A 23,662-nucleotide genomic window follows, 5' to 3' on the forward strand; every position below is an offset into this window, starting at 1 on the left:
ATTAAAAATTTCATCCTTCCTGTTGGGAGAACCAATCTGCCACTAGCCCTTAGCATCCCTGCACAATCTTGCTGGGTATGACAAGAATGAAAGGCCTTTAAGTGGGCCTTTCTTAGGGTTGTGTTTACTACATGAAAACTTGATGATTGACCTAACATCTCCTTTTATTAATGAGGAATTTATTAGAATGTGTTTTAATTTCCATCTAAGTTTTTTTTCTTACTGATTTCTAACTTAAATGAAATGGTCTGTAGGACGCTAATCCTTTTGAAATTTGTTGAAACTTCTTTGATGGTCCAGTATGTGGTTGATTTTCATAATCACTCAACTGATGTTTCCAGTGATTGGATGAAAATATGTGCATTGGATCAATCTTCTTAATTACACTGTATAAATTTTCTACATTCCTAGTGTTTCTTTTTTTTTTTTTTTTTGGTCTGATTTTCTTTTTTTTTAAAATCAGATACTGAAGAAAAGATGCTATAATCTCCCATTATGCTGATGAAATCTGTCAATTTTTCTGGTAGTTCTGTTAATTTTTGCTTTATTTGTGGTTATGGACATTAGTTGCATACAAATTTAAAACTTCTATATATCCCTGGAAAAAATAAAATATTTACCATTATATATCAGTTCATTTTATCTCTAGCAGTTCTACTTGCCTTAAAGTCTACTTCAAAAGATATGCCAGCCGGAATGTAAATTAGTTCAACCATTGTGGAAAGCAGTATGGAGGTCCCTCAAAAAGCTCAGAATAGAAATACCATTTGACTCAGGAATCCCACTTCTAGGAATTTACCCTAAGAATGCAGCAGCCCAATTTGAAAATAACAGATGCACCGCTATGTTTATTGCTTCACTATTTACAATAGCCAAGAAATAGAAGCAACCTAAGTGTCCATCAGTAGATGAATGGATAAGGAAGATGTGGTGCAAATACACAATGGAATTCAGCCATAAGAAGAAAACAAATCCTACCATTTGCAACAACATGGATGGAGCTAGAGGGTATTATGTTCAGTGAAATAAGCCAGGCAGAGAAAGACAAGTATCAAATGATTTCACTCCTCTGTGGAGTATAAGAACAAAGAAAAAACTGCAGGAACAAAACAGCAGCAGAATCACAGAACCCAAGAAAGGACTAACAGTTACCAAAGGGAAAGGGACTGGGGAGGATGGGTGGGAAGGGAGGGAGAAGGGTGGGGGGAAGAAGAAAGGGGGCCTTATGATTAGCATGTATAATGTGGGGGGAGGCATGAGGAGGGCTGTGCAACACAGAGAAGACAAGTAGTGATTTTACAGCATCTCACTACGCTGATGGACAGTGACTAATGGGGTATGTGGGGGGAATTTGGTGAAGGGGGGAGTCTATTAAACATAATGTTCCTCATGTAACTGTAGATTAATGATACCAAAATTTTTAAAAAAGTGCCTAATTTCAAGTTGCATGACAACAAACAAATAAATAAATCTTAACTTTTAACAACAACAAAAAATGATATGCCACCCTTATTCCCACTAGGATTTGACTGGTGGTATGTATATTTTTTTCCATCATTTTACTTTCAACACTTTTCCTTTTGTTTCTGGTCTCTGTTATATGGCTTAACATTTTAAATATAAAGCACAGATATATTTGGATTTACCTCTATCAATTTATTTGGTGCTTTACTCTATGTTTCTCTCCTTTCCTCCTGCCCTCTTTGGGATTATTTTTTTCTGTTCCATTTTTAATCATCTATAATTGGAAGCTATATATCCATTTCTATACTAAATTGTTAACTTAAAATTTTTACTATGTATATTTATCAAAACCCAATGTTATCTTTAATTTCCTGGGTAATAAAAAGACCTTTAGAATATTAGCTCTTGTCACCTCCTCCTGGTTTATAAAATAACTGGTAGTTAGCACAGAAATAAAAAAGTTATTATAGAATGCTATGAAAAATTATATGCCAATAAATCAGACAACCTAGAAGAAATGGACAACTTTCTAGAAAAATACAACTTTCTAAGACTGACCCAGAATAAACAGAAAATCTGAACAGACTAACTACCAGCAATGAAATTGAATTGGTAATAAAAAAAAACTCCCAAAAAACAAAAGCCAGGTACAGATGGCTTCACAGCCAACTTCTACCAAATATTTACAGAAGAGCAGATACTCTTCCTTCTTAAAGTCTCCCAAAATGTAAAAGAGGAAGGAATTCTATGAGGCCAGAGTCACTCTAATATCAAAACCAGACAAAATCACCAAAAAAAAGAGAGAAAATTATAGACCAATAGCCCTGATGAATATAGACACAAAAATCCTCAACAAAATATTAGCAAACTGAATTCAAAAATACATCAAAAAAAGATCATCCATCATGACCAAGTGGGTTTTTTTCCAGGGATGCAAAGATGGTACAATACTTGAAAATCAAGCAACATCATACATCACATAAACAAAAAGCATAAAAACCACACGAACATGTCAATAGATGCTGAGAAAACATTTGACAAAATTCAACATCCATTCATGATAAAAACTCTCAACAAAATGGATACAGAGGATACATACCTCAACATAATAATGGCCATATATGAAAAACCCATATGTAATATCATACTTAATAGGGAAAGGCTGAAATCTTTTCCTCTAAGATTGGGAAGAATACAAGAATGCCCACTCTCACCATTTTTATTCAACACAATACTGCAGGTCCTAGCCATGGCAATCAGATAACACAAAGAGATAAAAGGCAACCAAACTGGTAAGGGAGAAATTAAACTCTCACTATTTGCAGATGACATGATATTATACATAGAAAACCCTAAAAAATCCACCAAAAAATTACTAAAACTAGTGACTGAATTCAGCAAAGTTGCAGGATACGACATTAATATACACAGAAATCTGTTGCAGTCCTATGTACTAATAACGAACTGGCAGAAAGAGAAATAAGGAAAACAACTATATTTACAACTGCATCAAAAAACAAAATACCTAGGAATAAACCTAACCAAGGAGGTGAAAGACCTATACCATGAAAACTATAAGACACTAATGAGAGAAATTATAGACACTGATAAATGGAAATATTTATACCATGCTCATGGATAGAAAGAATTAATACTGTCAAAATGGCCATCCTGCCCAAAACAGTTTACAGATTCAATGCAATCCCTATCAAAATACCAATAGCATTCTTCAATGAACTAGAACAAACTGTTCTAAAATTCATAAGGAACCCCAAAAGACCCAACAGCCAAAGCAATCCTGAGAAAAAATAACAAAGCTGGGGAGATTATGCTCCCTGACTTGAACTCTACTACAAAGCCACAGTAATCAAAATAATTTGGTACTGGCACAAGAACAGACCCATAGATCAATGGAACAGAATAGGGAGCTCAGATATAAACCCACATATATATATATGGTCAATCAATATATGATACAGGAGCTATGGACATACAGTGGGGAAAAGACAGTGTCTTAAACAAATGTTGTTGGCAAAACTGGATAGCTACACGTAAGAGAATGAAACTGGATTACTGTCTAATTCCATACAGAAAAGTAAACTCGAAATGGGTCAAACACCTGAATGTAAGTCATGAAACCATTAGTCATAGAAGAAAGCATAGGGAAAAATCCCTTGAATATAAGCATGAACTATTTTTTTCTGAACACTGAACACATCTTCTTGGGCAAGGAAAACAAAGTAAAAAATGTGTGGGACTACGTCAAACTAAAAATCTTCTGTACAGCAAAGGACACCATCAGCATAACAAAAAGGCAACCTACAGTATGGGAGAATGTATTTGTAAATGACTCATCTGATAAGGGGTTAACATCCAAAAAATATAAAAAACTCAAATGCTTCAACACCCAAAAAATAATAACCCAATTAAGAAATGGGAGGAGGACCTGAACAGACACTTCTCCAAAGAAGAAATACAAATGGCCAACAGGCACATGAAAAGACACTCCATATCACTAACCATCAAAGAAATGCAAATTAAAACTACAATGAGATATTTATTACCTTACACTGGTTAGAATGGCCACTATCCAAAAGACCATAAACAACAAATGCTGGCAAGGTTGTGGAGAAAGAGGAACCCTCCTACACTGTTGGTGGTTATGTAAATTGATGCAACCACTCTAGAAAGCGGTATGGATCCAAAAGATATATAAACCCCTATGTTTATTGCCACACTATTTACAATAGCCAAGATATGGAAGCAACCTAAGTGTCCATCAAAAGATGAATGGATAAAGAAAATGCAGTACATACACACAATGGAATATTATTCAGCCACAAAAAGAAATCCTACCATTTGCAACAACATGGGTAGATCAAGAGGGTGTTGTGCTCAGTGAAATAAGCCAGGCAGAGAAAAACAAATACCATACAATTTCATTTATTTGTGGAATACAAAATTTAATATTTTATATATAATTATATATTAGATATTCAAACAAAAATATAATATTTTGTTATGCTGATGGTGTCCTTTGCTGTACAGAAGATTTTTAGTTTGATGTAGTCCCACACATTTTTTACTTTGTTTTCCTTGCCCAAGAAGATGTGTTCAGTGTTCAGAAAAAAATAGTTCATGCTTATATTCAAGGGATTTTTTCCCTATGCTTTCTTCTATGACTTCAAAAGAGAAGTCACAAAACAGCAGCAGACTCACAGACACTGAGAAATGACTAGTGGTTACCAATGGGGAGGGTTTGGACAGGTATAGGGGAGGGGGATAAAAGGGCACTATAATTCACACAATCATAATGTAAGTTGATAACGGGACTGTTGACCCAATGTGATGTACATTTGAAACCAATATAAAATTGTATATTGACACTTCAATTAAAAAAAACTGGTATTTAGTAAAAAACTAAAATAACTGGTACTTTAGTTCTGGCCTTTCCTTTTTTAAACCCCATAAAACACTATTTTATTGTTTATAGAGTTAATTTTTATTAATTACCCAAACACATACCACTCTCTTTATTATTATTTCCTGAATCTCAGACTTTCTATGACCATCTTCCTTTTGCTTAAAAAGTGGTCTGCTAGTGAACTTTCAGATTTTATTTCTCTGAGTGTGTCTTTATTTTTTGTCCTTGTTCTTGCTAGTTATAGAATTCTGGGTTGAAGTAGAATAGATCACAGTTGTTAGATTTATCCCCACTGAGCATATCATTTCATGGTCTTCTACTTACATTTTTGTTACTGAAACCTGGTACTCCTTTGAAGGTATTTTGTGTTTTCTCTTAAAAATTTCCCCTTTATTAATCTTCTGTATATTCCATCTTCTTCTCTGTGTTACATTCTAGATTTCTTCAGATTTATCTTTCAGTATATCAATTTTTCTTCAATGGTATCTATTCGCTTTCAATCTATCCCTTGATTTTTAATTTCAATTATTATCAATTCAGTATCATCATTTCTAGAATTTCTGAATATTTTATGGAATGCTTGATCCTTTCCTCATTTTTAAGCTTTTCTGAACCTATTAAATATACTTATTTTATATTTTACATCTGATAATTTCAAGATGTGAACTATTTTCAGGTCTGATTCTACTGATTCTCTTATACGGTTTGTAAAGTTTAAGCCATTCATTTTCACTAGAACTTTACCAACAGGAATTCTTTGATGATGATGATTTGTTTTATTTGTCAGGCCCCTGGGAGTAATAACAATCCAGAATCATATTCTATTCTTAGCTTGAGATTTAGTGTGAATTTAGGATGCAGACCAGTGTTAAGGGCTAGTTTGTGATAAGAGTTTCAGTTTAGATTTTGTTTTTCCCACTATCAGCAGTCTAGAAAGATAATTTTGTTGATATTTAAAGTAGCAGATTTATAAATGCTGTATTTTTAAAATACAAAAATTAAGGGCAAAATCAGTAACAATATGTTTTAATGTTTGGAAATTTAAAAAAACACATTCTAATATTAAGGATGAGTCTGCCTTATAACCAATGACACTCTCTGGCAAGGCAGCCAACTGAAATTAGGACTTCTCAGAAGAGTGCTGAAATAAGTTTCATCATTTTCTTTATGATGTTACTTTCACTTCCTTGTCTATTTGTTTCCCAGCACTTTGTTATATTATGTTAACATTTTACCAGTCATGCTATACGACAGAACCGTCTTCAAATCTTTCCAGTTTAAATATGTAACAGAACCTAAACCATATAAACTTTCATGACTTTCTTTTTGTTATTAACAGCCCCCAAAGTCTAAGTTTTTTATTAACAGCTCTGCCTGATGCTAATATTCTCACACACAAAAAAGAATCTATACAAAATAAAGAAAATCACTACACTACCTCTGAAATTAAAAATGTTCACTTTTCCCTAGTAATGACATTCTCAATAACAAAAGAAAAAAGTGGCAAACAGAATGCTAAAATCAAAACACGACAGGAAAATAAATTTATATATATATATATATATAGCTACATTCATTTGTATCAAGGTAATTCAGAGCCTATTATCCTGTTACAGAATTCTTAGCCAGTTAAAATATTCAAAATAATAATCCCTACTACAATATTACTTATATTGTGATTTCATCATAATATTTATACATAACTTTAAAAGTATGGGTTCATGAAAATTTATTTAATCACTAAAATAAACTCTGGCTCTCAGTCCAGTAATTCTATGAATATAAAAGTTTTTTGGTATGTATTTTAGTAAGTAATATAGATCCATAGCAAATAAGGAATAATTGCAATTAACTCAGTTCTATTAAATGATGTGTTTAATACTTTAAAAAAGTGCTTTTCAAATTATATTATTGAATCTCTTCATGTTACATTTTTCAATTACCTATATTATAGTTCTTAGAGACCAAAAGCCATAGTTGCTGTTTGCAAGCTAATTTTTTAATTGTCAAAAATTTATATTTAATCCATTATATTACCTAAGAATTCTTATTAGGAAATAAAAAAACAGCACTAAAAAAAGACTCAGATCAAAATAAAATATTACAGTTAGTTCTGGATATACAAAAACTAAATTATTCCAATTAATTTTTTCCTCTTGTACCCTCAAGCCAATCATTGAATATTTTCTTCTTTCAAAGCTTTTATTACACTGGACTGAGAAGACCCATGCCATCTGTTATGTCCTACTAGAAATGGGAAGAATGTGAAACCAGCACTTGAGCAATTGTCCTGAGAGGCCCTGAAGACTTGTGCTCAAGTCCTGTGCTTAAAGCCAAGTGATGATTAACCTTGATTTATATGGCAGCATCTGACCTACAAGCAAAGCTGTTTTTTAACCACTTTCACCCTACTATTCTAGCTTCCTACTTAAAATCAGTCTCATTATAAATTCTTAATTTAAACATCTGAATTCCTGAAGCATGTAACAAATGAATATGATTTCTGTCATATTTAATTAAATACATTTACAATTTCTAATTCTTTTTACATGGTCTTATAATATTTGGAAACTTTATTTATATTTACTCACCATTTTACCTCCCACCAAGAACTTGACGTCATCAGTAAATCAAATAATCTTACAAATGTCAAAAGAACAACCAGAGAGTAGCCAGCTCCATTTCAGATTTGTAGCTTTCCCATCCGATCATTTTACAGTAATCAATATTTTTTAAAAAATCTGACTTGGGGTAAGACAACTCTAGCAAAGGGAAATAGGCAGTCATTCACTTAGTTCAGATAACTAAATATTTTTTTTATGGAAAAAATCTTCAGAGCTACAATATAGCATAGAAATCCAAAACATTTTAATTTTATTAGAACTGCTGGGAAATTACCTCAATTATTTACTGTAATTGAAATTTCATTTCTGATTAAGATACACTGTATAATAAAAGAAATTTCCATTCAATTCCTCTCCTTTCTTTACCTCCAATTTCCATAGGAATGAACCACTTTTCTTAATTAATTATACTGGGGTACCCCCTTTCAATAATGGAAGCCACAGAACTGTTTTCTAGATTTATTCAACAATATAATAAGCTTATTGTAAGTTCAACATAAAATACTTCAGCAGTTTATAGATACTAATTATTTTCTAAATCTTAAGAGATCCTCATTTTTAAAAAAGGAAAGTTTTCTTCTTGTTAATTTATCACATTGGTAGCAAAAATAAAGTGTAACGTTTATTTAGCACATACTATATGCAAAGGACTGTGTAAAAAACCTAATAGATGCTAATAAACACGACATACAAAAAGGCAAGCACTCACAACCTTTCCTACTGCATTAACAATACCCTCTTTATTTTGATTACAATTATTATAAATACTGTTGATTCTATAAAATCCAATACTGAGATTAGAAGATAGATGCAAATCCCAAAAGTACTGCAAAAAGATGTATGTTTGATTATAAAGCTATATGATGTCATGTATCCAGGACAACTGAAGCATTATGGTCTCTTAGGGAAAAAGTGCCTCTGGGTCATAGATTTAGGTGACACAGCATGTGACCCATTGTTTCTAAACAAAAAAATGTACGCAGCTGCATTTTCCAGTCAAGGCCGGGGGAGCAGAATACAAAAGGGTCAAAGATTTGTCTCATAGGGAAACTGCTTTTCAAAGAGGGGTGAAAAAAGAAATAAAATTTAGTGAGATAAAAACATTTCTCCAACTTATATGAAAGCAGAAAACACTAAAATCTGAGGGAAAAAATTCTGTAACCTTTCACTGAATTCACTTTTCTCCTACCCTAACTTGCCCAGGATACATCGTGTAACATGGTTTAAATGCCACTGCTATCTAAATAATTTTGGGCTATTTGTACACAGTATATATATATATATATATAGTTATCCTACACACCACACTATTGCAGCATTTGTCTAAAAAAAAAAAAAGTCTCAGCTGTTTGTTTCTTGGAAAAGTTAAAATGAAGCAATAGCTTTGTAAGTAAAAAAATCACACACATTTTGCTTCATACCAGAAAACAAACCTAGTATTTTAAACCAAATACTTTTCTTTGTAATGATTCCTAGCACATAACCCTGCTTTACACACAGAGAAATATGGATTTCCAAAAGCAGTATCATAAAAGATCTAAATTCAGTGAACTTGTTTTCTTTGAAAAGGAAAATTATTTTAATAAATGTTTTTAAAAAGTTAATGACAAAATAACTTGTACGATTTGTTAGTATCTAAAACAGCACTAATTTACTTTACATGCTATTAAGCATAATGATAAAAAGCAGCACCACTAGCTCAGAGTAAATATAGCTTAGAAAACCCATCTTCTCAACATTCAGGATTGCAATCAGTGTGGTATCTGAACAAAAATATGTTAAAGGCTGAAAAAAACTGACAGCCATCAAAAAACAATGAATAAACACTAATGGAGAGAAATATCCTTCCATTTAGAATTAGAAGTAATATCACCCGTGCTACAAACCATATTGTGACCAGGTAGCCAACCAGCACTGGTTCCTCTGACAGCCTCGTACAGTACTTTGAGGATAATGTTGAAAGAAACAAAGTTACAGAAACCTGAGAATCAACAGATCTGATGTGTTCTAAAGTCCAACAGTAAACTTGGTTGATATTTGAATCCAAATAGGTGGTGTTCTCTGACACCAAATAGGAATTAATGTGTAATTAATGTGTATTCAATGCCTTGAATATTAAGCCACAATTAGCCATGCAATAAATCTATACCCAATTAAACTGTTCCACTGAAATAAGCATCTTTTAAAAGAATATTTATAATCAGAAATAAATTTAAAAAGGCACAAATGATGTCTTATTTTACTAATAACCCCCAATGTTAAATTTGGAAAGTTTGAGTACAACTTAAGACTCTATACTGGCTGATTTAATATGATTTTATATATAGTTCTAAAAACAACACAAAAGTACGACCAATTCAACACAGAATTAAGTTCATTTTAAATAGAACTAAACTAATATAATGTATTAAGTCATCAAAGGTGTATATTATCACAACATATAGGGTATTACGAAAGAATAGAATGTGGGGTGCTTTGATTTGAACGTGAATACACTTTGATTACACCTTGGTTCTAGCTCTTTACTACATAACTTTGAATCTATCAGATGAAATGGGTGGACTTTGATTCAACAATAAACCAATGCTATTTATACACTTACTAAAGTAAAATATATTTATGCTAAAAATTATTAAAGATACTTATGTTATTAAATAACTATCTCCAGAGCATTGTAGAAACACCTTGACATTCAAGTTTCTAAATAAACTTACAATGGAATATAACCTAAATTCTAAGTAGTCATATCATCTTTTTTTTGTATCATTAATATACAATTAAATGAGCAACATTGTGGTTACTACATTCCCCCTATTATCAAGTCCCCACCATATACCCCGTTACAGCCACTGTCCATCAGCATAGTAAGATGCTATAGAATCACTACTTGTCCTCTCTGTGCTATACTGCCTTCCCCATCCCCACAACCCCACATCATATGTGCTGATCATAATGCCCCTTTTCTCCCTTATCCCTCCCTTCCCACCCATCCTCCCCAGTCCCTTTCCCTTTGGTAACTGTTAGTCCATTCTTGGGTTCTGTGAGTCTGCTGTTGTTTTGTTACTGCAGTTTTTTCTTTGTTCTTATACTACACAGATGAGTGAAATCATTTGATACTTGCCTTTCTCTGTCTGGCTTATTTCACTGAGTATAATACCCTCTAGCTCCATCCATGTTGTTGCAAATGGTAGGATTTGTTTTCTTCTTATGGCTGAACAATATTCAATTGTGTATATGTACCACATCTTCTTTATTCATTCATCTACTGACGGACACTTAGGTTGCTTCCATTTCTTGGCTATTGTAAATAGTGCTGTGATAAACATAGGGGTGCATATGTCTTTTTCAAACTGGGCTCCTGCATTCTTAAGGTAAATTTCTAGGGCCATATCACCTTATAACTATCCATATTGCTAAGTGGTCTAGTAGGTAACTGATAGTAGACAGGATCAGCAACTGAATGGATGTTAGTTCCATTTGATAATATAGAGAATACTGATGGAGAAAGTAGCTGTATTTCTTCTTAGAGGTAGATCAATGTTCATGGTGGTTTTTGGTTTTCATGTTTTGTATTCATATTTTGACCTGTTAAGTTTGAGATGCTTTGATATAGACAAGTAGAATGTGCATTTGGAATATACATGATCTAAAGTTCAGAAGAGATGTCTGGTCTGGAGATCATTTCACCTAGCTTTGGCTAAGTGCTATTTATCATTCGCATCTCAGTTAAAAAATCTTTTAAGAGAAACCTTCTCTAACATACTATACTAAGGAGCACCCCAGGTTCTATTCTTTCATAATACCCTATATTTTGTGATAACATATATTACACCTTTGATGATTTCATACATTATATTCTTAACTGACTGAAAGTTCCACAGGGTAGAGCTAGCTGCCTATTTTGTCTACTGCTCAATTACTGTTGTCTACTAGACCCAAAGCTCTTCACTACATAAATTTGAATCTATAAAATGAAATGGTTGGACTTTCATTCAACAATAATAAACTAATGCTGTTGAAAACTGAAGTTCAAATTACTAGCTTTCCTTTAGATACATACAGAATAAAACCTACATTTCCTACCTGTATGTACATTTCCCATGTGTATGTATAAATTATGTTCACATAATCTATGTAAACAAGAATACTTTCATAAAAAAATAAATCCACTGAATGATTACTGATACCAGGCATAGTTTTAAGTGCTTTACTAGTATTCACTCTTAATTTTCTTAACCCTACTGGGTAGCTGCTTTGCTAGTGTCCATTTTATATGTGGAAACAGATACAGAGATATTAAATGGTATGCCCAATATCACAAACCTTGAAGTGACAGATCCGGGATACAAACTCAGGCAGTATGGCCCCAGAGCTCACAATCTTCACTACCAGACTACCTGCAATCCAGCCTAGATTGCCTCATAAGTATAAAAGAACTGACTGAAAAAAAAAGGATACTGTCATCAATATATCTGACTCTACATCCTTAAGCTAATGCTCCTCTACTGTTAGTCCAAACTAGAACTTATCCTATCCAAATAGTTCCTGTGCATGTATCTACTTACATGCTTGCTCCTGCTATTCTAATAACTGAACCATTTTCCTTACCACTATTTCAGCTAAGACCCTACTATTTAATACCTAATTAAATGACAGCTCCTACATGTAATTCCCACCCAAACTTCCTTAATGGATTTAAAAAATTTCTCCTACTATGTTCCAATTGCATATTTGTACGTCCCTTTTTTACTGTAGTTATTTGTGTCAATAGCTCAAAAGAAACAATAGCCTTCAAATCACTTTAGAAACACAGAACTTGACCCTTATAAAGAACTTAATCCAAACTAAATAAAAGACAAAAAAGGACAATAAAAAACTATGGACACAACATCCTTAAAGTTGAATACTTCAAGCAATAACAACCTGGCTCTAACTTGCTGCCAACTACATTAGAAATGCAACAGAAAAACTATACCCAAATTATGCCATTTTAGTAAGTTATTTCAACTAAACAAAGGATATATTTTTATTAAACTAGATGGATCATAAAGTTGAAGGGTGAAATATGATATTCATTAATATTTACTGAGCAATTAACGTTCAAACACAGAATACTATTCTAGATACTATGGTGTCCATTCTGCTTTGTTAGCTTTCACTTCCTAAATTTCAGTACTCCACTTAAGAAGTATTTGGAAAACAGCATTAGCACAAAAGAAAACTTCCAAAACATTAACTATTTTAATTCCATCTAAACAATATGCTATTTTGATGTAGTAATTGAAGGAAGTATGTAGTAAATTCACTTGTATGAAGCATTACTAATGGAAAAGTTTACAAAAACAAGTAGAGATAATGAGTCTATTAAATGTACTGATCTACCATTAATAAACTGCTATTATTACCATAAAATCCACCTTACCCAGTCCTATTCCTTGGGGAAAGTTAGTTCCTACTCTCTGTGTTCCCACAGCATTCTTAAATGTCTGGAAAGGTACGTCTCACAATGCAATTATTTACTTACAGGCATCTGATTCCTAACACATAGAAGCATTTGATATTTGTTAAATGAGTTAAATTTTACCTTGTACAAATTATTTAAATCTTTTTGTTCTAAAGATTAAGAGAATTTCCCATTAAGCTTTTTGATTATTTCATATTTCTGATTGTCTTTATATAAACGAAAATCAACGAGTTCTCAAAACTTTAACCAATCAATCTTAAACTATTAAACTCAATTCTTTCTCCATAATTTAAGAATGACCCTAGGTGTACATAAGTTAGCTTTTAAATATTAGAAAGAGCTAAAGCCTTAAATGTCAAAGCTCTAACACTTACATATTTACAACAGAAAGATAGTCCCACTACCCTTTCACAATTTTCCAAAGGATCCTGAATAGATTTTTAAATGCTTTCTCAACTAAGAAGAAATAATCAGGGAAAAACAACAAATTCTGAGCACTGTGCCATGTAAAATCAGTGGACAGCATTAAGTGGCAATAATTTCAGAAGAAATGAAAGTTTTTTGCCAAGATCTTAGGAAAAAAACTTATGATTATTCCTCAAAATTAAAATTATCAAGAAGAGGATTATGGGAAGATGGCAGTTGTGATGGCAACAAATTTTTTAATTCCTTGTGAATAAAAACAGACAAAGCAACTAGAGAATAAACCCAAAAGTCCATGGGTAACATTTACAACAAGACTATTTAACAAAGTCTCCTCACAAACCCCAAATACAAAGGACTGAAACAAACCACCAAGAGCCGCACACTGTCTTCTACTGGTGTCTGCATTATAGAAAACAGAGGAAAACATTGAGCTATCGGAGAGAACTGAGAACAGAAGCACAAAATAACCAGCAGGTATTCACTGGAAAGCTCTGACAAAATTAGTGGGAAGCTGAAACTACTCCAACAGTGGGTAAGTACAAAGGGTCCACATTAATAAGATCTACAGGACTGGAACAATCTAGTCCTTTAGATCTCTTGAAACTGACATTTGGGGCTCTCTTCCAACACAGACTCTTTACTTAAGAGAAAGCGCTGAGAATGGAAACAAAATTGAGCAGGATAGGGACAAACAAGATGAAGGAAACAGAAGGTTCAGATAGAAATGCCAGAGTAGAACAGAGCCAGGAAATCTCAGAAAGCCATTCACCATTTTTTTTTTAATGATGTATGAAAAACAACAGAACTCCAAGTTAGAAGAGTTATCTGAACCTAGCTTCTACCTAGAAGTTCAAGAAAACCAGCTTCCTGTAAAGCAATGAGTAGAAATACAGAGGTTGAATAACATACAAAGTCACAGTAACAAAAAAAGAAACAGAAAAATAGTCAGTCATAGAAGCATGGGAGAAGGGGAAATGGTAGTTGTTCAATGAGTATAAAGTTTCCATTATGCAAGAGGAATAAATTCTAGAGATCTGCCGTAGAACATAGTGCCTACAGTTAATGATAATATACTATTAAAAATTTATTAACAGGGTAGATCTCATGTTAAGGGTTCTTACCTCAATAAAAAACATTTCTTAATGAAAAAATAAATAAAAGAGGAAAAAGAGAGTATGAAACAACATCTTCCAGGCAATGAAAGCATGCCAAAAATATACTCACAGAAGAGATAATGAGCTTGTATTTCAAAATGAGCTTAAAAATTATATTAGACATGAAAAATACATGGATTAGAATTAGAAAAGTTCAGAAACAAAGAGACAGAGCTCAAGAAAGAATCTGAAATAAAAAGGAAAAAGATCATGTCAAAAATGAAGACTTAAGTTAAAGGAATACACGAAAAAAATAAAGTTGTAAGATAGACTTAAGTGAAATAGAAGGTGAAAGGGAAGAGACGCATGAAAGGGCTTCTAAGGTGGTTGGCAAAATTCTATTACTTAAACTAGAAGATGGTTATAGGGGTGTTGGCCTTATAATAATTCACTAAGCTGCTCATTTGTTTTGTGTGGTTTTCTGCATCTATATTTTATTTTACAGTAAAAAGGATAAAAAAAGAATTGAATAAAATAAAAAACTACAGCTGATAATCATTTAAAACTACTTTTAGGTATCAGTAGAAAAGAGAGTTAACAAAAAGCTCTTGGAATAATCTTTAAACCAAGTTAATAAAATTACATGGCAAACCAAGAGTCCAATTTTCTCCAACTATTTCATCTTGATGTTTGGCAAACAGGACAGTGAATTGAAAATCTGCTGTCTTATTATATAGTACCTATCTGTTCTGTTTCTCACATGTAACACATGTGTTAAAAGTATTTGACACTGGCTCATTCTTAGAATAAACTGCAACTTGTACTTAAATGTATAAAATACTTTTCCAATGAAGAGGTACTCTAAAACTGCCAAGAGAAGACCTCTTTGTTATAAACAAGACAGTCTTAAAAATAAATATCATTAAATTCAAAAAGCATTTATCCAGCACACATAACGTATGAGGTACTTACAATTTAGTTGAAGGGGTAAGTAACACATATAACTAATAGCAAGCTGAATATAGTAAGTGCTCTGAAAAAGGTGCAAAGCACCAATGGGTGCTGAAGAACATCTCAACCTGCACTACTGCATTAAAATTCTAACCAGACCTTTCTCACATTCCTCCAATTCATCATCCCCAATACTAGCAGATTGATCTTTCAAAAACCAAAATCCTCCTTTTAAAACTTTTCATGAAGTACAGTATACAGCAGGCAATTCAAATGTCCTACAAGGATCAGGCGGGCAACAAATGAGTGAAGCTGGTGTGGTGTAGACAATAAAGATGGAGACTGCAAAAAAGAAGGCAGCTACTTACAAGCATTAGCCAATTACTGCCACGTAGGAACATGAAACCCAAGTTGCCACATTGTTCAGTTTTTCAAGAGATAACAGAACTCTAGGTATTTCATATAAAATGTACCAATATTTAAATGTTGGTAAATGTAAAATTTGAAAAAATATTATAAGCCAAACAAAACACAGCTGTACGTAAAGTTTGCAAACTATGGCTTACAGAAATGATTCTGATATTAATATTCCAATAACTGGCTCTTAAGTGTCCTCAAAATGGGAAAACAATTATCTTCCTAATTCAAAAGAAAAGTGAACAGATAACTCTTTCTTAAGTTTTTTAAAAACTTTAGCATTAGTCTGTTGGCAATAGCCAGCACATGACAAAACAAAAGAAAAAGTAAAAAAGGAACACTGATAGTCACCTCAGAACTTAACTGTTTTTTGCTTGTGATTGTTTTTATTAATAGTTGTGTTCATAGTCACCATTTTATACTGCATACGTGTTAACTGGTCAAATTTTTCTATTCTTAAAATTGTTTCTAGATTGTATGATAGAATCAAATATATAAACAGATTTGTTCTCTAACAAAAGAATGCCATGAGACTCCAGAAAAACTGTGGGCCGAATAAAGTGTACAACTTTTGATACAGTAGCTTACAAGTTCCCTAAAAAAAATCTGTCTCCACAATTCCACAGTACCCCAAACTTCTTGAATGTAGGCGTGCTTTGTCACGCCTTCATGCTTTTAGATGTATTTAAAGCTCTCAACCCCATGTGTTAGAACTGCTAAAGTCATCTCTCTGGAAGCCCTTCCTTCAATTATCTGCTTTTTCCCTCACACTTCCTTAGCATCCTGTACAGAACTCTATCATAGAACTTAATTGCTAGTTATGATTATTCAAAATTGTTTGCTTACGTTCCCATCTCTGCTACTAAACCAGTAGTTTTCAAACTTGTGGTGCTATCCCCCAATATGTAATACATTTTTATAGAGATCCACAATATACATACACATAGAACTGAAACAAAATGAAGTAACACTTTTACCCTTACCATATACAACACTGAAATTTTCTACTTGAATTTTAAAAAAATATTGTTTGCAATTTACTACACTGATTCTATCATCCACTTAAGAAATACTGCACTAGAATATAAATCCTTGTAGGCAGAACTCAAGACATTCATTTTTATGCTCTAGCACAGACCATTCAGTAAGCAAATGATAAATGAATGAATAAATACAGTTGCATCCTGTACTAGAAAAGTGAAAGATCAAGGCTTTTTAAAATCAACCAGACCCAACCACCACCAGTCTATTTAGGCAATCTTTGACAAATGAAACTCCTTGAGCCCCAAGTAGTATCACTTACTTAACTCACTATAACAATAAAGTAGTGGCATTCTGCCACAGATTAGGTGTTCTATAAATATTAGCCTCTTCTCCCTACCCTGTATTCTTCCTTACTCCTTCCTGGGGACAGATCAAGATACAAACATATCATACTGGCAAATACCCATTTTTCAAAGATTTCAGGTCACAGTACAAAGAATATGAATTTTTAAAGCCTGACAGACTTGGGCTTAAATACCCAGCATTGCACTTACATAACTTCTCATTATCTGTTTCTTCATCTATAAGAATAAAACACTTCCTGTCAAGTTGTCATAATTTAATTATATAATCATGTGTCTAGTACAATATCATGCCAAATACAACTAAGCACTCTATAAAAGGTAGTAGGTGTTGGTACGATTATTAGTAAGTGTTGCTCTAGCAACATAGACAAGGTAGCATTTAAACTGAACTTTTGAGGATGAAGGAGTTGGACAAAAAATGTATGGGGCAGGCAAAAGCAACAGTAAAATCTTAGTTTACAAGAATCTCTTCTTTTCCTATAGTCCCTCTTTTAAGATGAAGAAACAAACACTAGGATACAAGTTTATCAATATCCTCATTCTCTGACTCCAAAGTTATGAATAAAACTCAAAAGTACTATATTGACTGTCTAAATTCTATTTTTTTTACCATTTTAACATTTATTACCTTTACTTCATTTTTTCTATGCATGTATAAGTCATCCTATTTTTTCTTTTGTTTAAGTTATGAAATATTTCAAATATACAATATACACATTTTTTTATTGAAGTGTTAATGATATACAACCTTATATTGCTTTCAAACATACAACACAGTGGTTCAATAGTTACCCATATTATTCAATTCTTACCTCCCCCAGTGCAGTTACTATCTATCAATGTAGAAAGATGTTACAGAATCACTGACTATATCCATGCTGTACTACCGTCCCCATGACCAACTTTTATTGTGATTACAAATTATTGTGCCCCTTTGTCCCCCTCACTCTCTCCCCTACACGCCCTAACCCCCTCCCCCTTGGTACCCACTTCTCAGTGTCTATGAGTCTACTGCTATTTTGTTCCTTCTGTTTTTTTTTTTTATATTCTACAAAATAAGTGAAATCATATGGTATTTGTCTTTCTCCACCTAGCTTATTTCACTGAGCATAATACCCTCTGGATCCATCCATGTTATTGCAAATGGCAGAATTTCTTTTCCTTTTATGGCTGAATAATATTCCACTGCAATATACACATATTTTGAAGAAATAAAAATTCTTATATTTTTATAGTATATATACAATTGGTATAGTTGAAGTTTCTCTTCCCTCATTAAAGACCAGCTCATTTTGAAGATTTTAAACATTTGAGAAGAGGAAGCTAGAATCATCCAAAACTCTTAATATTCCAGACATCAATGTAAGCACCCCCACGTACACCTTTTCTTAATGGGATCATATCATATTTGGTTTCACACTCTATACCATATCATGGACTTCTTCTAAGTCAATAATAAAAATAGATCTCCATTACCACTTTGCATCCTGTTAAGATTGCTACAAATAAGAAGTCATTTTCTCCTCATATTCTCTACTATGTATCATGTCATAGCAGTTAATTCAGGAAAAAGATTAAAAGATTAGCTTATTAACTAGTTGGGCAATTGGGCTATTCCTCTATCCATTCTTCATTTTAAAAAATCCTATTTTAACAGTATTAAAATACTGTACCCAAGTTGTAGTTCTTTCTGTATGATATGTTTAGAGAAAAAATGAGAGTTTAGTGTTTAAAGGACAAGAAAAATTGGGGAAATGGTTATGGAGTTGAGATTGTGTTATGGGGAAAAAAGGGTAAATTACCATTTAAACTGAGCTTTAGCTCATTTTACATAGTATATTTCTAAATTCTATATTTCTAATTTAAACATTAAATTATGTTCAGTGGGCTATACAGTATCAAGTACGAAAGGTATAAACTTACTAATACATTCTAGAAAGAATTTCAACAACAGTTCAAAAAGTGCTTTGTAGTTAGCCCAGTTAACTAGAAGAAATTAACTGAAATCCTCATTCACAAGTCTTGAAATTTTATTTGCCAATAAAATTGGTATTGTTTTGTTAATATTCCCAATAACATTCCCAACGTTTGGATGGCACAACCCATCTACTCCTCTATTAAGTATAAAGTGATTTCTCTCCAAAAAAGTACATCATTTTCAAAACTTTAATGTTCATTTTCCTTAATCTTGTTTCCTTTTCCACAGATTAAGAAAAAAAAGCAACACAGCCTCTCATAAAGAACAGAGCAGAGTCTCTGTTCGTTTCCCAACATGTTTTCCCCTACATACCCTTCCAACTACTTCTCAGAAGAAAAAGCTTCTAAGTGGCAAAAGCACCAAATACCTATGAAAATCCAATGAAAAACCCAGAAGTTTTCTTATACAGTCTGCAAACTTTGTAAGATATAAAGATAATTAATGATAATTCAGCTATTCTAGTAATTTAACAGTAATACATCTACTGGGGAGAATCAAAGTAATTTTTTATTATCTATGTTGGTAGCAAAAAGGCAGTTCTTTTTATGGTACATATATTTAATCTTTATGATAACAGCATATCCTCTAAATGACTACTAAAAGAGTTTTTTTATTTAGCCTTTTACCCCTTACAGTAATACTATGTTTATAACTGTCAATGAAAGTAAGACCCACGTAGATGAGGGGATAAATTCTATTTTATGTTTACATCAGGCAAACTCCAAAAGAATACAATGACATCTCTTACTACTATATCCTCAGCACTTAAATACAGTAGATGCTCAATAAGTAACTGATCACATTTAAATGTTTATTTATGGAAAAGAAAATTAGTTGAAGGAAATAAAAAAAATACATGAATCAAAATTAAGTCCCTGAGCATGGGCAGTACTTAATGATTGCTTTCAAAGAATATGGAAGTGGGAGGGAGTAAAACCTGACAAAGACCTCAGTGATCAAGGTTAACATCAATTTTATCATATTGTTAGTACTACGCTTCGTACAATGTGATGAGAATGGCATTTTACCTCTGTTGTCTTCCTAAAAGCCATGACTTCAGTATAACAAGGAAACAAGGAGATAAATCTCAGTTGAGTAACACTATAAAATTTCTGACGAGTACTCCTTAAGACTATCTTAGCATCAAAAACAAAAAGAGTCTGAGAAACTGAAATTCTGGAGCATTAAAGGGACAGTATGGAAAAATTAGTGAAATCTGAATAAAGTATGTATCTTAATTAATAGTAATGTAGCAATTTTGTTTCCTAGTTGTGACAGAGGAATTACAGTAATGTAAGAAGTTACCAACAGGTTAAACTGGATGAAGTATATACTCTGTGACTATCTTGCAACTTTTCTGTAAATGTAAAAGTATTCTAAAATAATAATTTATTTAAATAAAAACAATTAAGGGAAATGAGGAATACATGAATCAAAATCCCTTGGAAGCAAATGATGATAAATACTTTTGATTGCTTTATATTGGATGGTAAGACAGAGTAAGAATTCTCAAACAGTGGAAATAAAATTATTAATAAAACAATACCACAGGCATTATACAAGTCTGTAGAATTAATTACAAAGTCACATATGACCAAAGGAAATGTTCTTTGAATTCTAGTTTCCCAAAGCATCATTCTTAGTCCTCAACACTTCAATTATTAACTCCATAACAAAAATTCGTAACATTAGCTGGCACTTGAATGGATTATCCCACACAGCTCATCTCTAGTCACTAAAGGTCATATCTACCTTGAAACCTCACCCACTCACTATATACTCAACCTAACTAAATTCACCATCTTTTCGATGATGTTCCACTTCCAAACCTCCTTATCAAAGTTACTAATTTTTTCTTCAATACTCTCTCCTTCCCATTCCTCTCTACTTCCAGTTAATTATTAGTTCTGCACACTGCTGTCAAGTGAAACTACCTCAAATAAGGATTTTATCATATAATTCCCAGGCTCAAATGCCATTCCTCTTTTTTTTGTGGGTGGGGGGGATACTAAACCATATTTAGATTTAGAAGTAATGCTTCCAAGGTCATCTATAATTGGTTATTCTTTGTACCTTCACTTGTAAAGAAAGACCTTTCCATTCATCTATCTCGTATTATAAGTTCCACCTTTCCTTAATCCAAAAAACAATCAATTCTCACTAATCATGTAGAATATATCTGAGATAGTAAGATTCCTTTGGGGTCAAAGAATTTAGAATCTTCTTGGTGTGATAAAACCTAAAAAGATAACTAACAAAGAATATTATGATTTTTATTACTCAAAGCTGTGTCCTTAGTTCTTAAAACAGCAACTAGCACATGTAAGTGCTCAAAAAGTATTACGTGAAAGCAAGGCAGTATAGAATGCTACAGCCCAAAAGAACCATATGCTATTAGAGATGGGAAAGAATTTTCAGCTGGAGAGGTGAAAGTAGGTCTAAAAATTCTATGATTCTAGGTTCACAGGGCAATCACAATTTCAGCCAAGCCTCAAGCTTAAATACATCTTCAGTAGTTAAGAGGATGTGTGAAGTTACTTTTCCAACAGAAAAATGTTACATCAGCAAAGGTAAAAAGAAGTAGGATTGTTATACCATGCAGAAGTAGTGAATAATGAACAGTTCCTGTAGGTTAGTGGAAGATAACATCGGAGAAGACGGGGACCAAAGTTCAGAAAGTCTGGAGAAGAAATATTTATGCTTGATACACGAAGTTTTGGTCCCTAGAGTAATATAAACTTCCAGAAGATTAATCTAATAGGAGAAACATGAAGGTTAGATTTTAGAAAGCAAGAGTCTTATTTCTTCAAGAAGCCTCTCCTATCTACTCAAACCCTCTAGTTTTTTTCTCCTCATAACTCTTCACAGCACCTGCCTGCATCATATAATTTAACTCCTAGATATATCTTCTCATGTTGTAAACTCTTATTTTCATATATGTTAATTTAGTCTCTTCAACTTGAGAAGAGATAAAATCTTAGACCTCTTTTTCTTCCCTAAGAAATCAGCAAAACATTGGGTCCTCAAAACTTTATTTCTGGAGGACCTTTTTGCTAAGCAAAACCCAGTTATTAAGATAACAATCTAAAAGCAACACAAGCTCATACATAGAATAGCTAAGAAAAAAGCTGCTGTAAGGACAAGATTAAGCCCTGTTTGGAGAGCACTTTTTAAAATTTCATTTGATAGTCGGATCTTTTAACTAATAATGTAGTTGTCCTCCAGCATATGTTTGCAGTTCTTCCTGCTTTATATAAGTGTTTCATCACCTTATTTACTTTTCTTTCTCAAGTAAGTATTACTCTCAGTGGTCAGCACACATACCTATTTCTCAATCCCATTATCTTTTCTGCACTGAAGCCTCTCCAATCTTTTTATCTATTAACTTTACTGATTGAGAGAAGCACTGTTATGGCATAATTAAAATTCAAATAAAATAAAAATATGTGTTACATAAATCATTCAAATCCACCAAAGCATTCACAAAATGAAACATGATGCATTGGTAACCAGGAATTGGGCTTAAATTATAAAATTTCCAAATTCCCCAAAAGTTTGGATTTTTTCTTTAACCCTATGACCTTTCACTTTTACATATTCTAAAAATTAGATTTCATTTCCTTAAAATAAAATCTGCTCATGTTAACATTTATATTAACTGTTAATATTTTTTTTAAAAAAAGCTTGAGAGAGTGCACACACACAAATCAACCAAGTATTTCATCCTTTAACAAGTATTTTTCACCAGCAATATATATATATATCTTTTCAGGTCACATTTTTTATGTAGTAAGAAAAAAAATTGGTATTTTTATAAAACTATCAAAAAAATTATTCAGAATATGATCATTTTTATTACATTAGAACTTGTCATTAACGGTTTGAAATTCTAACGATTTTTCCCCAGAGTTGGGAAACTCCATAATGTACTATTCTATTCCCCACCACTCCTGAATAATACCTAATACTGCTGAGATTTTAAAGATGAATCATCAAAAAGGCAGAGAAAGGCAAAAACGTCAATATATACCTTACAAGGACTGCAAGAAAATAAGAGATAAATCTTACGACTAGGGTCGAGACAGACTTGAATAGTTCAGCTTTTCCCGCTTCCCCATCTCAGAAAACACCAAAATAAATGTGGATGCAAAGCTACAGCATAGTTACAAAGCCCCTGCCTCAGACCTAGTGGCGCTAGGGCACTCTTTCACATTCAGCCAGCCACGTGGCTGTCACAATCAAAAGGAAGACAGGAGAAACAATGTAAACTAAACTGGAAATAAATATTGCCCTCCTCCCCCCACCTAGGAGTTTGGGCAGAAGAAAGGCTGTGTCATTTCTTTGCATGCTAAGACTTTTTTCCTGTTAGGAGAAAACGAAGTACGGGGACTGCTTTAATGAGACTTTAAAGCAGAAGTCAGGTCCAATAAGATCCCGAAAGTGTGCCCCAATGAATTAGCAACCCTAACTC

The 23,662-nt window shown here is 32.8% G+C and overlaps 1 protein-coding gene across 3 annotated transcripts in view; it reads right to left on the reverse strand.

The window, feature by feature from the left end:
* The window catches only part of FOXN2 (forkhead box N2), an 85,816-nt gene that overhangs the window by 60,727 nt on the left and 1,427 nt on the right, over nucleotides 1-23,662 (reverse strand). The gene's annotated exons all lie outside the window — the stretch shown is intronic.

The sequence above is a fragment of the Manis javanica genome, chromosome 1 (genome assembly GCF_040802235.1).
Source record: "Manis javanica isolate MJ-LG chromosome 1, MJ_LKY, whole genome shotgun sequence".
Taxonomy (NCBI): Eukaryota; Metazoa; Chordata; class Mammalia; order Pholidota; family Manidae; genus Manis; species Manis javanica.